Consider the following 16535-nt stretch of genomic DNA (forward strand, 5'->3'; position numbering starts at 1 on the left):
GAGGAAAAGAAGAAGATATATTTTAAAAGAAAATATACATTGTAGAAAAAATTAGTTATACATATTTTAAATATAGATACTTGTCTGCAGAGAAAAGAGGAAAGCGTAAAGTTCAGCTGGTTTACCCGAAGTTAAAAGTGTTTTTACATGGCCAGTCATGGTGGCTCACACTTATAATCCCAGCACTTTGGGAGGCAGAGGTGGATGGATGGCTTGAGCCCCGGAGCTCTAGATCATGCTGGCAACATGGTGAAACCCTGTCTCTACAAACAGTACAAACATTAACTAATTAACTGGGTGTGGTGGTGTGCAACTGAGTCCCAGCTACTCAGGAGGCTGAAATGGAAGGATAACCTGAGCCAAGAAAGGTCAAGGCTGCAGTAAGCTGTGATCATGCCACTGCACTCCAGCCTGGGTGACAGAGCAACACTCTGTCTCAAAAAAAAAGAAAACTGTTTATTCATAATCTCTCTATATTAAGGAAATACAGCATAGGTTATCTCAATGAAAATAATTCCCAATGAAAGTCTGGCAGTACATGCCAACTATCTTGAAAGAAACTTAACTGTTTGATTAACTTTGTTTTAGCCTATGCAGCACAAAACTGAGGCGTGAAGGTACCTGATTTGTTAATATTTTATTTTCTAAAAACACCTTCATTGAGACATAATTTACATACCACACAATTCACTCGTTTAATGTATATTTTAGTATATTCAGAGGGTTGTGCAACCATCACCACAATCTAATTTAGAACATATTCATCTCCTCTAAAAGAAATCTTGTGCCCATTAGTGGTTACTCCTTAGTACCCTCCACATTCCTAGCTACTTCCCACGCCTAAATGACCATGAATTGACTTTCTGTCTCTACAACTTTACCTATCTTGACATTTCATGTAAGTGCAATCACGCAATATATATAGAGTCTTTTGTGTGTGGCTTCTTCCACTGGCCTAGGATTTTCTAGGGTCATCCACGTGGTAGCATCAGTAGTTCATTCCTTTTTATGCCAAATAATATTCCATTGTATGGATATACCACATGTTACCTATCCATTCATTAGTTGGTGGACATCTGGGGTGTTTCCACCTTTTGGCTATTGTGAATAATGCTACTATGAACATTCATATACAGGTTTTAGTGCAGACATGTTTCCATTCTTGGGTATACACCTAGGAGTGGAATCACCGGGTCATACTGTAATTCTTTGTTTCACTTTTTGAGAAGCTGCCAGACAGCTTTCCAAAGCAGCTGCACCATTTTACAGTCCCACCAGCAACAAATCTGGACTTCCAATTGCTCCGTATAGATGCCAATGCTTGTTACTGTCTTTTTGATTATAGACATCCAACTGAGTGTGAAGTTAAACATCACTGCTGTTTCGATTTAAATTTCTCTCACAACTAATGATGTTGAGCATCTTTTCATGTGCTTATTGGCCATTTGTAAGTCTCCTGGGGTTATTTAAATCCTTTGCCCATTTAAAAAAATTTGCTATCTCTTCATGACAAAGTTGTAAGAGTTCTTTTAATGTTTTGCATTCAAGTCCCTTATGATTTGCAAATATTTTCTCCTATTCTGTGAGTTTGTTCAGTTTCTTGATGGTGTCACAGGGAGACTCTTGTGTTATATCTATAGCTATTGTATGTGTAGAGCAAAACTCTCCTCTTTTCAGTGAAGCATCCGAGAGAATGTTTTTCCGCCTGCTTAAATTAACTTTCCAATAGAGTACTAGAAAATACTTGTTACTACTTTGGCATTATAAAAGGTGGATTTGAAGCCTGAGCTTTTCGATGGATTATTTACTTCCAGTTCTCACTCTCATGTCTCAATATAAGCCTGAATTATTCTACCTACACATCACTGAGATCTGTGAGTACAACTGAGCTACTCTGATGTGGATAGTGACTTTCTTGCACCAATGAAAAATAAAATTGCTACAGTTCTTCCAAATAACAGCAGTTAGGATACATTCACTAGATCAATGAAACCCCTCTTCATTCATTCTGAGAGCTCCTTGCTCTCAGAGGTACAGCAGTTTATTGCTGGTACATTAAAAGTTCCATATAAAAATCATCAGAGCTTCTTTTTTAGATGGACAAGACAAAAAGAAAATAAATGGCAAGGTACCTCTGCTCAAAGGAAAAGGCATTTTTCTTTTTGACTTTAAATCACAGTAGAGAAGACGTCATCATAAAAGCCCAAGTTTTGAGATGATGTTTTCTCCAGGGGGAATCGAGCCAAGAATGATGAAGGCTTCTTGCCTCTTAGGACACAAAAGCATGGGCTGAGAGAGGATTCATTTCCAAAGGGTCATTTGTAAGAAGAGAGCACTCTTCCTCCTCCCCTTTTTTTTCCTGCTGATTACACCTGTACACATGTTTACTCCCAAACCGTTTCAAATCCACACACATTCTTGCAAGCTGACTGGTTCCTACTGCTCAGAAATCCCCCTCCTTTTTTGGCCAAGGCTCCCGCATTCATGTGACTCCTGCACACTGCGGCTCAATGAAATCTTCTGAAAGGGCTGCCAGCTCACCCAATTTTCCATGAATTAGATCCTGACACTTCAATGAGGGGAAAGACAATGTCTGAATCTCTGCCAGCCCTGGCTCCCGGCCTAGTCTGTGTCACGGAACTTCTACCAGCTACCCTCAGACACAGCACTTCATACTTCTCAGACCACCAAACAAACAGACCCTTGAATACTTTCAATGTTGGTTGGGGTTATGGCTGCCAGGATGTTTTCCAAGCCTCTGGCACCCAATGGCTCCAGACTGTGCCGAGAAAGTTTTTGTTGTTGTTATTTTGTTTTGTTTTTATTTTTATGAATGGCTTTGGTAGAAAACGCAGACTGAAGCATAATACTACCACCATTCATAAAAAGGGAAAGGAAACAAACTGCTGTCTGGAAAGCTTTTTGGATGCCAAACAAACTGCAAGTCTCTTATCTTCCTTGAGGCATCTCTCAGCTCAGAACTAAGCATTGATGCTTAGAAACCAGTTGCTCCTTGGGGTTCTTGGCATTAAAAACGCGACTGGCCACTGTATTTTTATAAGATCTGAATAATATTGATGATGCATATTAATCTTTTGTGTGGTTAACAGTAAATTTTCATGCACCTTACTAAATGAATAATATTTTGCACATGCATTTCCTGTATAAAAGCTAAAATCCTTTATATTTTTAACATCTGCCCCTTTGTGATTGGGAGGGCCCAGGCCTTACTGTTTTCATTTTCTCACAGGGAAACCAAGGCATAGGGAATTTAAATAATCTTTTGAGATAATGTTCTAAATCTAAAACAACCCGAGTCTACTGATTCTCTTAATCCCTGATATAATGCTCTAGAGAAACCCGTCTGTTCCTTGAAAAAAAAAAAAGAAAGAAAAAAGTAAAACCCAGATCCAATCCAGAAGTTGTACTTTCCGGCTTTGATTTTCATCTCCAGATCACTCAGCAGGGCCTAGCTCTGATTCCTCCAGGTTGATTTGTATACATTGATTTGCATACAGGTTGATTTGTGAAAACTCAGAGCATGGCATTTCAAATATTTATTCATTTTCCTCCAGGTTGCTGACGAAAAGTGAATCCCTCTTAAAGGTGTGGACATCATAATGACTGTTCTAGTGAACAGATAGCAAAGCCTTTCAAGTTGTTTATTTAGACCAATCTGATGATTCCCTTTCTAAGTGTGTACATAGGGAATTTATACAATTTAGGCACTTGGTCAGCTTGGCATGCAAACCCTTCAAGGCACTGAGATTTTGAGTTCATTATGTTGAGACTATTGCACCTTTCAATAAGCTTGTAATGAAAATCCTCTCATTTCATGGTTGCATTTAAACTTCTAAAATACAGTGGGGGGAAATAGAGCTTCCTCCCAGAACAAAACATCAATAGCACCATCAACAAAATCACCAAAGGACTTTGAAGAAATGCACTGGATTCATAGATGTTAAAATAAAACTGTGTCTAGTTGCGGTGGCTCATGCCTGTAATCCCAGCAATTTGGGAGGCTGAGTTGAGGTGATTGCTTGAGCTCAGAAGTTTGAGACCAGCCCTGGCAACCTAGTAAGACCTCATCTCTACTAAGTAGCCAGGTGTAGTGGTGCATGCCTATAGTCCCAGCTACTTGGGAGGCTGAGGTGGGAAGATTGCTTGAGCCTTGGAGGTTGAGGCTGCAGTTAGCTAGGATCACATCATTGCACACCAGCATGGGCGACAAAGCAAGACTCTGCCTCAAAAGAAAAAAAAATGGTGAGAATTCAAAGACCCCATCAACTGAACATATCATGTGAAGATTAAGAAGGGCTCTTTCTAACCACATGGATTTCAGTGAGTAGTTCTCTGCAGTCTAGCCCTTAGAATGGACTAGCTCAGCCACAATTGAAAGTACAATGCTTAAGCAAATAAATATCATTGTTCAAGTCTATACAAATAGCTTAGGGTACAACATGCTAAGAACTGTAGAGGATAAGCAAAAGGAAAGGACATATGTTTGGATTTCTAAGGTCATGCAGCAAACCAGCATTTCTCCAAATGGAAGAAAAAAAGGCACTGAATTTTTAAACTCCACAGATTATTTGGGTTTTTAAGATTTTGTAGAAAGACACTTCTGTGGGAATAGTCTGCCATTCCACCTATTTCAGAGAGTTCTTCAGCCCTCCTAAGAATACAATCTATGGTTCCAGGAAGCCTAGGTACTTTAAAGCTGATACTCAGACAGCTAAGCCACTCCTTCTGGTAGGTATTGAAAGAAAATCCTTGCAAACAAAGGACCCAGACATTAGTAGTTCATTTTAGTACTAATCTAAACATTAAACAAAAAGAGGATTGAGTTGAGCTTACCAACTTAATTTTTTTAAAAAATTAGGCACAGTGTACGGTAAAGCAAACATGATTATTATGCAAAGGGTCTTAAGATGACCTTAGAAAGAAGGAAGCCCTTCACATGGCTCTCTGTGCAGATGAGTCTCTGGGTTTAATGTAAGCAGCAGAATTTTAATATAATTAGATCCTTTGCATCTTGTCAGCCAACAGGAGGTGATTTGCCCACTTTGTTTTAAAATCATATAATTTTGTTTTAAAATCATATGACCATTGTTCAATCAGTAGGTACTTCTGTGCCTTAGCATAATCTTTTTTCATGTAGATTGCTTTCTATTCTCATAGAAATATAGTATAAGACAGATCTAGCTATTTACTAAAAAAGAATGTAAAAACCCTAATTTCTATAAAAATTCCTCAGTGAGAGTTACATTTTGGGGGTGTTTCACACCTCACAAAATAACATCTCACAGGACAATCTGTTATTTAAAATTATAAGTTAAATATGGTGTCATATTAAAAATGTTTATGCAAAAGATATTTGTTTTTGAACTTCCAAAAGACTCTTTTAGATGTAAGCCAGCTCATTGAACTAGTGAGGTTTATGATCATGTTTGTATCCACATGAGTGTAGCCAGTTTTATCTGTCTGAACTGACAGATGAATGTATCCCTACCATATGGATAACATTTCAATAAATATGTAGACCTATTACTCAATGACTTCACTGCTTTCTAGACCAAATTGACGGATTATTTATGGGAAAAATGTCCCAAAATATTGAATAAATAGACACAGTTCAAATTCTAGACAAGTAATCATCAAATCTGTCTGTAAACACTCCAAATGGCCATGAAACATCAAGGCCAGCAGCAGCTTCAACTGTGTGGTTGAGGCACATGGATGGGAGGACCTTTTGACTTGTGGTGTGAACAATAATATCCTTCTTCACCCTTTGTCCAAAGTGATTTCAAGGTTCAAAACATCCACCTTTCTGTCTGTATAGAACATTCAACAAGATCCACTTTCATTTACGTGCTGTGAAATATGCTCTTATCCTCAGAAATTTCACAGTGCTATCCTGAATATATTTTCTTTGAATCTGACATTTACCTGGCTGAAGGAGGATGACCATTGTCAAGAATTTGCCTTTCATGAAATGATGTGATTGACATACTTGTTCATGGCCTTCCGGATTTACAGTTTTAAAACTTCAGTATTCCAAAATGTCAAAATTTGTGTTTGGGTCACTTTTCAAAAAATGAACTTCATGCTTTGGAGGGTTTGGACCACTTTTTTTTCTAAAGCATAAGAACCTCCCCACTCCTTTTATGTTGGATCTTATGTGAAACCCTACAATAGAAAGCAGACAAAATGGTATTTCTGAGAATCATTCACATGGCCTCCACTCCAACCATCTCTGCCCTCCCAGGATGCCCCTGAGGCCCCTCAATGGAAAGCTGGAGCTCCCGGGGAGGTCAAGCAAAAAAAAAAATCTTAGGGCTAGGCATGTTAGCACATGCTTTTAGTCCCAGCTACTTGGGAGGCTGAGGCAAGAGGACTCTTGGGTCCAGAAGTTCAACGCCGTAGTGTGCTATGATTGCACCTGTGAGTAATCATTGTATTCCAGCCTGAACAACATAGCAAGACTCTGACTCTTAAAAAACAAAACCCTCTGATTTCTGATGCAAATCCTCCTGCAGACCTGTATCAACAGGACAGGTGGAAGCAGAGTCTCTTCATAGCATTCACCCCATGTGACTCATACCATCAGGTTGAGCCATATGAACTTGCATTTTTGTAGGTCACAACCAATCAATTATCAGCAATTTCATATGGTTTAATCCCATACAATCAAGGTAAGGTTTTTCTAATTCAGTAAGATTCATTTTTGTGACGTGTCATTAAGCTGTACTGTATTAGCCAACAGATTTTTGTACCTTCTGCGTACCTTTTTGTACCTTTTGAGATCCTCTACTCAATTTTCTTGCTCACTCCTCTCCAGCCTGGATCCTGCCTCTTACACTTATTTTACCAAAGGCTGCCAGATTGCGGTGAAAGGAGAGATTGGCCTATACCAGGTGTGATGTTCCAGTTTCTTGCTTTTGCTGTGGTTCTTCCACAGTACTAGGACTGTCTTTGTGGCCATCTGGCTAGATTCTCATACCCACTCCAAATCCAACTGAATGCTACCTCTTCATTGAAACTGGATGGCTGGCATTGTATGTAACACTTCTCTTTAGCTATCCAGGGAGGGCATAGAATGAAAACTATCACTTTGAATTAAATTTAAAATTAACGGTCAACTCAGACACTGATCAGATATAGGGGAGTTGAGTCCTAGGTATTCTATAATAATAAGGGGTCAAAAAGTTTTAATGTACCTAAGAAATGTATTTTGATAATTAGATAGGAATAATCTGAAGTTTGAAGGATTTCTTTCAGATCAAATGTTGATACAGTATTGTGAGGATGAGACTCAGCTATAGCTAGCTATACAAATCACACCTGTAGGCACCACTCTTCTTGGGTTGAAAGCTTTTCTATTTTAGTGGCTTCCTCAGTTGGGAATGAATCTGCCCCCTAGTAATGGGAGGCGTTGGTAAAGAGGAGAAACCATCTTCCAGGAGTAACTAGTGAGAGTTTTGTCTGAACCTCAAAAAAGCCTAGATTAGGTCTTAACTTCCGTTCCTTGTGCCTCCTGTGTACATTTTGAGATGACTGTGCAATGTGTGTACACATGTAGCCACGGGTGGTTACAATTCAACAGTAACATCTGGCCCTTATGGTGCAAAGGAGATTTTGTAGTTCTCTGTACAAAGTCTCCTAAGAAGTGATAAATCTATGGGGGAGTTTTGGCAAAATTTCTGGAATTTCTGCTTGGTATTGTGGAAAATGGGAAGTGTTCTTTATTTTCTATTCTACTTGGCTTTGCGCTTACACTTTAATGCAAAAGACAAAACTAAGCATCATTTCAAAAGTATTTATTGGATTATTATAGCAAAGTGCCCTCACTGCTTCTGGCTTCGTTTCATCTGCTCAAGGATAAGAATAGCCAAAAACTGCTCTAGTTAGTGCTGATTAACATCAGACTGCGCGTGTGTGGCAATGAGCCACAGCAGCTCTCATGAGAACAGATTGGAGGCGCTGATACTTTGGAGGTTTTGCCTTCCCTCTGGTGCCTTTCATTTGTCTCCCCATTAGAAATGGAGTGAAAAGATCAATGGAAAGCCCTTTAAAAATCAGTGTCATGATTAGTTTCAAAATCCATCCTTCTGTAATCTGACCTGATGAAGTGGTTCATTGGCTCATCAAATACTAATTGATATTTGAACTACATGACAGACAGGAACTGGGTATAGAAAACAAAGAAGAAATCTTTCAAGGAGCCCAGAGTCTAATAGGGAGACAAATGAAAAACAGATATTAGAGTATAATGTGGAATTTTAGGTTAATATTTTTTTCTACGGTGTTTTTTTAAGTGAGGGGAGGCATGCTCATCAAATATGGACAAGATAAATCGTAGGAAAAAGGAGATGACTATTTTCTTTATAATAGGGAAAATGAGAAAGTAGAGATAAGGTCATTGAAAAAAAATTCAAGAAGAAATCTGAATACGAAGCAAAAGAAAAGTATCAATTTTTCCCCATCACAAAGAAATACAGTAAGAAAGAAAATTTCTTTGCTTTCACTTTGGAAAGTTAAATATTACAATTAAGCTTAACAAATTAGAAGACAAAAGATGCAGTTTGTTAAACCATGGTTAGTGTTAAGATGATGGTCTGGTGTGCTCCGGAGTTACAGCTGTTTAATAGGCGTTTTTGTTTTATAGGAGATGGTTGTGCTTTGAGGAACATAACGCAGTCTGAAGTAAACAGTCACACACAGGTGGAGTAAAGAAATACAGTGTCAGGAGTTGACTTTTCATCTCAATTTTTATGATTCTCTAAGATTTCAGGGGAAAAACCCACTGTCAGTCAAAAAGTGGAGTGATAATTGTGATATTAATGTTACTTCATAGAAAAGAATGAATGTTTCAGTCCTATTTCCTTATGCTACAAGTTTTCAAAAAAGAAACACTATATATGTATATATAAATACAGATTATTTATTCTATATGTATTTCTTTTTCTCTGTGTATGACCATTCACAAAGCTAGGTTACTTTGCATATACACATGTGCCTAAGAACCAGCACAGGAAAATGAATAAATATTTGAAATGCCATGCTCTGAGTTTTCACAAATCAAACATGTATGCATAGATGCTATAGCCTAAGTTCAAACGTTAGCTGATGTCAACTTCAGCCAGATAGAAAGACTAATTGGTGTTTAATATTAGATGAAAAGGAGGCATCTATATGAAATAATGGAAATGAAATTAGGTGCTAATGGAGATTACCAATAATTAATATCCAGATTTGTTGTTAATACTCCAATTATGTTGGCAATATGCTTAAAAGTCCCTTTAAGATATGTATCTTCTTGCCATTTGGCCAATTATTCAGATAGTGATTATATTAAATTGGATCAGGACTTGAACTAGATATACACAGTTTGACATGTAACATGTATATCTTTTCTTGTACACTTGCCCATAAGCTTATAGAAATAATGTAATTTTTAAAACAGTTCTTATTACTATCATTCTGACTAAAGAGATTTAGAATCAATACTCAGAAAATTTCTTTGGTTCCAAGAACTTTTGCCTGGTCTTAGACTAAACATTTGAAAATGGTTTTACAAAATGATTTTACTATCAAGTATTTCCCAGCAGCTATAACAGTCACACATGGAAACAGAATTTAAAAAGCTGAATCATGATTTTAGGCATTTCCTTTCCTTAAGGAAAGAGTCAGTAAATTTATTTGTAATCGCTTATGTTCTCAAGGACTACAAAGGGATAGTTTATGGGTTGAGCGCTCTATGATACTTAACTGAGTCATATCTCTCCTAGAATCCTAATTTAGCACTATTTTCTTGGCACTAGTTTAGGGCTGACTTTAGCAGTTGAGTTGTTTTCCTTGGAGGAAACTTAATATTCAATCCGAGAAATGTTAACTATTCCCGAACATTAGCTTATATCCTTAATGTTTTTAAACAGTTGTGGAAGTGAGTTCTTTCTGCTACATTCTCACACTTCCACAGCGACCCTGACGCCCTGTTCTTTCCAGAGGATACCTTCTTCCTGGACCTACCTTCATGGTCTTCTCTGGATTGATGACCTTTCCTCAGAAGCTGTAAATTAAAAAATCGCCATTCCCTTTTTCAGAAAATCAAAAACTTCACTCGGCTTGTCTTCCAAATTTACTCCATCTCAAACCAAAGCAGAGCTTCAGGCAACTGTCTTGAACTACCTAACTTGGCTGAACTTCTCTAAAATTGATGATTCTGGGATTAGCATTCTGTTAACTTAAAAACTGCTTATCTTTGTTAAGCATTGTATAGAATATTCCAGAAACCTCTCTCTGAATGTTGCTTCATGATCACATCCATGGAATCAAACATTCTTTCATTTCAAGATAAGATGACATGAGTTTTCATTTTGTTTATATCGATCATATGATAATAATACAGTGACACAGTTTGTAGAGTGATTTAAAAGAGCACTGTCTGATTTAACCCTTACAACAACCATGTATCGCCATTTGATTCACGCATGCAGAAGTTGAATCTAAAAGACAGTAACTGACTTGCAGAAGATTCCAAGGTCAGTATATAATAAAGCTACAAAACCAGCCCAGGTTGCATAGCTCCACGTCTTTTTTCCCTTTCCATTATTCTACATTGCCCCAGAAAAGAATTTAGGGCAATTATTCAGCATATTCTGTGCTTTTTATTTTCTTATGAAAAAAATCAGTGTTATATGCAACCATCCTCTTTTATCTATAAAAGTAGTATCTGTTTTCAAAAACAATAAAAATCTAGTTTTCTAAGACTATGATTTCACTAAGAAGAAAAATGACCAAATAAGGAGAAAAACTGCATTTTAATGTAACAATTTAAAAGATCTTAGTTCAAAAGAATGTTTCTAATATATTTAAAGGACAAATCAGCATTAAAATACTATTTTTATAATAACAACTTTGCTGTGAAAAAAGTTTTCTCATCAAAAAGTTCAAGATGTTTTAGAAATATAAACAGCATCTTGTTTCTCACTAGACTTCTATAAAAGTAGAAATCCTATCCTCCTATTCTTATTTATAGCTATATCAATGTATACTTTCTTTAATCCTTTTATTTCTATTATTCCTTGTGAAAACCCAATAGAAAAGAAATTCAGGTAAGGCTATGAAAGCTAAAATATCCGTGATAAATGTTAATGACTTATGTTTGTTTTCTTCTCTCGTTTATCACTTGCTTTAATATTTTATTAAGTTACAAATGTTAGCTAAAATTCCATGGTATCTATGATATGGAAAATATACAGGCACAGTTCCCATACCCCTAAACTTTATAATCTCATATATTACATGTTATTGTGACCAAAATATGAGGGAGAATAAAAATGCTTGCTCCCCATACAGATGCCATACCAGTTCTTCCCATAATGATGTAGGCCCATCTACATCATCATACCTCTCCCTTTCTCATCCATGTGGCTTTCTACTCAAGAAGTCTTCACATCTCTTGCCTTTAATCCTTTGTCCAGTCTGGTCTCTGTGATCACTGGCTGGTGGTCTTGTGCCTTTCTTTAGAATGTTACTATCCATGACATTATTTTTTACTCATGATATATAAATACATATTGCCATACAGAGGAGGTTATTTAAAACACTCCATTTAAAACTTGTATGTGGTGGGGCACCGTGGCTCACGCCTGTAATCCCAACACTTTCGGAGGCCAAGGCAGATGGATTACCTGAGGTCAGGAGTTTGAGAATAGCCTGGCCAACATGGTGAAACCCTGTCTCTACTAAAAGTACAGAAATTAGCTGGGTGTGGTGGCGGGCACCTGTAAGTCCCAGCTACTTGGGAGGCTGAGGTAAGAGCATCACTTGAACCCAGGAAGCAGAGGTTGCAGTGAGCCAAGATTGTGCCACTGTGTTCCAGCCTGGGCGACAGAGCAAGACTCAGTCTCAAAACAAAACAAAACAAGCCAAAAATGGTGTGTGTGTGTGTGTGTGTGTGTAATATATATATTATATATATTACATATATATTATAGATATATATTACTTATACATAATATATATATATTACACACACACACATATGTAATATTTATACATATTTACATTAAGGCACAATTACTAGTCAAAGCTACCAACGCACCACTTAATGCTCCAGTCTCAGAGAAGCTGTGTTTACAAATGTTGAGCAGACCATACCACCAATGGAAAATTTCAGGGAGAATCTTCCCAAGGCAGGGAAATTGGCCATCCACTTGACTCACTCAGTCCCTACCATGCTTCTATGCTTCTAGTCTTCTGGAAGAAGTAAATATTCAAAAACGTTTCCAACTAATTTCTAAGTCCTCTTATTGTGTGGAAGACGACCTCCTCCTCCTCTTTTAGCTCTTCTTCCTCAAGTGCTAAGCCATACCATACCTTCCATACTTCTCATAAAGGAGTGTTTGTTATAAATGCTGATTCTTGGACATGACTCTTAGAGTTGAGAGGCCCAGTGACCTGCTCGGGAGGCTGAGGTGGGAGAATGGCTTGAACCTAGGAGTTCGAGACCAACATGGGCAACATGGCAAAACTCTATCTCTACAAGGAGGTACGAAAATTAGCTGGGTGGGGTGGCACATGCTACCCATTTGATAGTAGTAGTCTCAACTACTTGGGAGGCTGAGGTGGTAGGATCATCTGAGCCGGGGGAGGTTGAGGCTGCCATGAGCTGTGATAGTTCCACCACACTGCAGCCTGGGTGACAGTGAGACCCTGTCACTAAGTAAATAAACAAATAATTAAAAAGAAGTATTGTCATGGGAAAACAATGCTTACACACTTACAATTTTTTTCTCTAACAAGGCAGTTGTTAGCATGAGACAGTTACTTTTTTGGAGTTTCAAAAGTGAGCAGATGAAAATGAGTATATTTTTAAAGACATATTAAATATGCTTTGATCTCCCCATATTTCCCGCAGATCAGTGTATGTAAGGAGGGCTAGTGGTTATCCAGTCAATTTATAAGACTGTAGCTAATGAATTTTGATGATTCTTAAATAGCTCACCAAAGAAAATCAGTCCTGTATGCTTTTGGGTAAAACAGGGAACCCCAACAAACTGATTTAATAATAAGGATATTATTTACTTAACATAACAAAAAGCATAGAGATGATGCACGTTTAAAGTTGGTAAATTCAGTGGGTCAAGAAATGTCGCAGCTTCAGATTCTTTCTATCTTTCTGTTCTTCTAGCTGACATTTATTATCAGTCTATTTCCCTCAGATTCACAAAATGGGTGCAGCCATTGCAGGGGCCATTCATAGTGGCACTTCCAGAAATGCCAGTGTCCAGCAGAAGGAGAGAGTCTCTTCCGACAGTCCCTGCAGATTTCACAGCCCTCCTTAACAGTCCAGACCTGCCTTACAAGGGGAATGGGACCAGCATGACCACCTTGGACAAATCAGATTTACCCTGGGGCCATGCAGAGGGTCACTTTCTGTAAACAAAAAAAGCTGGGGAGTGGATAGAGAGTAGCAACAGGTTTAGCTTTGAACATTTTACTATTCTCTGTGCTGGTTTGTCTTTGAGAGTTGGTAAGAAACACCCTCTTGACTCTGAAATCAGCTGCACAAGATTTTTCTTTGCATTGTTTGTCCAGGACGAGTGCATAAAGTTTTTGCCTTTGTCAAGTTGTTTCTGAGGAGGCAGAAGAACAGCCCTCTTTGTACAATGTACATGTTTCAGTTTTACAGTTATTATGGAGATGGTGTCAGTGGTTTTTGCTTTCCTGGTCTGTTTGGAATTTTCCTCTGGTAAACCCAGATTTGTGGACCAAAGGGTGTAGCTGTTCCTGACAGCTAGTTAATGAGTGTGCCATACTGCCTAAAACCCAGCTGTAACTCATTGGTCATGTCCAAAAGGAATTCCAGAGATGGGTAGTAAATAACTAACATGAGCTTCTGCCCACATTCTGGAAGCTGACTAAATGTCTACTGACTTTTAATGGGAGTCAACTGCAGTTCTGCTTGGTTAAATTGAAGAAGAGCAGAACCTGGGGTTGTGCTTGGGGCCGTCTGCTGCCCAGTCATAACTATTCTCTTTGTTTCATGCCGCTCTTCCGGCTCCCTGTCAGTTCAGCAGGGGAGTATCCCACTCTAGGAACAAGTTGTCTATTGAAACGAGATGCTTGTCTCTCTGCAGATGCAGTGGTAGTCAAGTCCTTGGCTCTAGATAATACACAGTTTGGTATGTCTGGGCTTATTGCCAGATGTGCAGGTATCTCTGGTGGTAGTAGCTTTTTAAAAAACTAATTTTTTTTAAATAAAGGAAGGATGTTTGTGAGGTGCTATCTCTGATTGTAGTTGCTGTTTCCAGGATATGGAAGTTACTTTGGAGTATGACAGGGGTAGCTTTTTGGCCTTGGGAAAAATTCTCTTCCAAATAACTCACTGGACTTTGTAAGGGTAAGGAGGAGGTGACATCTTGGTACCTGGTGAGTTCCATTCCCTTCACATACAGGGAAACGAAGTTCAAGATAGTGGGGAAGTACAGGGCTTTAGGGCCAGAAAGACCTCTAAGATCAAGTATGAGACCAGGTATGCACAAGCTGTGTGAGCTGGTAGCAATTTAAACTTCAGTTTCCTTAATTGTATAAACTTCAGTTTCCTTCATTGGGTTGTTGGGGTGATTAAATATGATGAGTGCCATTAAGGTACACAGCACAATTGCTGACTGTAAGAACTTAAGAAGCATTATTTAATAGCACTGTGGAGGGTGGCGGTAATGGCATTAGTAGTCACAGTAGCATCAGTGGTCATGCAATCCTTATTGTTTATGATTTGCAGTGTTCAATATCAAAGAATGTGGTATCAGTGGGGTGAATGACTATAGGTCTCTCTGTATTATCAGTGTAAAACCTACACTCTCTGATTTGCAAATTTGTCACTTAAGCCTTGCCATTTCTGTGGCCTTTGGGATTCCACTTTCAGCTGCACAGGAATATGCATGGCAACTAGAACAGGATTTTTTATGTGCTTTGTTCACCTAACTTGAGCAGGACAATGGCAATTTCCTTTGTATTGTGTGACGCAGAGTTCATAGGCATACATTTCACAAAGATGTTATCTAGACTGATTTCCTTCATTCAGCTCTAGCCTGGCTATTTAAAGTACTTGATTTGTGGATAGGGATATCCTCCCCCCACATTCTTGTAAGGCCAAAAAAAAAAAAAAAAATGAATGGAACAAAAGATTTACAGAGAGAGCAAAGAACACACGCATTCATAATATTAACAAGGAACCATTACTTAACAGTAAAAGGAAAACAGCTTAATAATGGTGGCTTGCAAACTGCATCTGACCCACAGATTCCATTTGTGAATGGATCCAGCCATGCGAACATTAAAGCTATATGTATTAGGCATGTATGAGAATTCCCTGTAGCTTTTTTTTTTTCATAATATTACTGTAACAGGACGCTGCATCAAGAATGTGGTGCCTTGAGCACTTAACTGCTACCCTGCAAGACTTTACAGCTTAAAGTGCTCCCCTTGTTCTCCTATCTTCAAAACACCCTGGGCTGCTGGGAAAGAGATCTAGACTTTAAAACGTACTATTGTCTAAGATTGCTTTTGAAAGGAACATATATTTTATAAAATTTAATTAATGACTACCAATTACATTTCAGGATTTAAAATTAAAAAAAACCACTTCTTTTTCTTCAAAAATTACCACTCTCTAAAAATAACTCTCAGCAAGTTACAAAATTAGAATTTCATTAAAAGCAAATTTAAGTCTTCCGTGTTTAAAGTTATGTGTTGTTTACAAGCTACCTTTAGCATGCTAAGACTGTCAAAGAGTCCAGAGATAACCCTTTTCTCCAAGATCACAACAGTAAGTATTCACACTATGATGTCTGCATGTCTGTTATGCAGACAGAAAAAAAAAGTAAAACCCAAATTCAAACAGACACCCTTAGGCTATAACGAGCATGTATAACATGCTGCAATTATGCAGATATTTCTGTCAAAGAGATGTCATTTACTCAACAAATTTTCAAGTAGCTACTCTATACTTAGATGACTAACCGATTATTCTCAAGCAAGTGTTAAGCATCCATCTGACAGATCACATTCAACTATAAGTTCACTGTTTAAACAAGTTACAATGGTGCTAATAATTGATAACATTGCCTATATACATATAAGTTTAGAATTAAGCTAATTTTTCAACCTACTGTTTGACATTAAATGGAACACAAAGCTAATATGGAAGAACTTGACTGTTGGCACAGTTTAATTTTCTTGATGCTTCCCCAACAGACGCAACAACTACAGTATCTTGAGGATGCAAAGCCATACAGGCTCTGTCTGTTCCCTTCTACTGGGAGGCAAGAAAGTCTCTCTTTGATCTGTGGTGACAGGGTTAGGAAGGAGGACCAAGGAAAGGAGATAGGTTTGGTTGCTCTTCAGTTCAGAAGCCATCACTGCAGGCATCTGCAACTTGCTGCTCTTCACTTTCTGCTCTCACCACTGGTGAGAGAAGCCATTCATTCCTTCTCTTACTCTTAGGTCCTGCAGGGTAACACCTGCTT

General features: G+C 38.1%; 1 protein-coding gene across 2 annotated transcripts in view; it reads right to left on the bottom strand.

Moving 5' to 3' along the window:
- The window catches only part of HMGA2 (high mobility group AT-hook 2), a 135539-nt gene that overhangs the window by 15270 nt on the left and 103734 nt on the right, over positions 1–16535 (bottom strand). The gene's annotated exons all lie outside the window — the stretch shown is intronic.

Source organism: Sapajus apella, unplaced genomic scaffold (genome assembly GCF_009761245.1).
Source record: "Sapajus apella isolate SASKATOON/1434 unplaced genomic scaffold, GSC_monkey_1.0 scaffold2, whole genome shotgun sequence".
Lineage (NCBI taxonomy): Eukaryota > Metazoa > Chordata > Mammalia > Primates > Cebidae > Sapajus > Sapajus apella.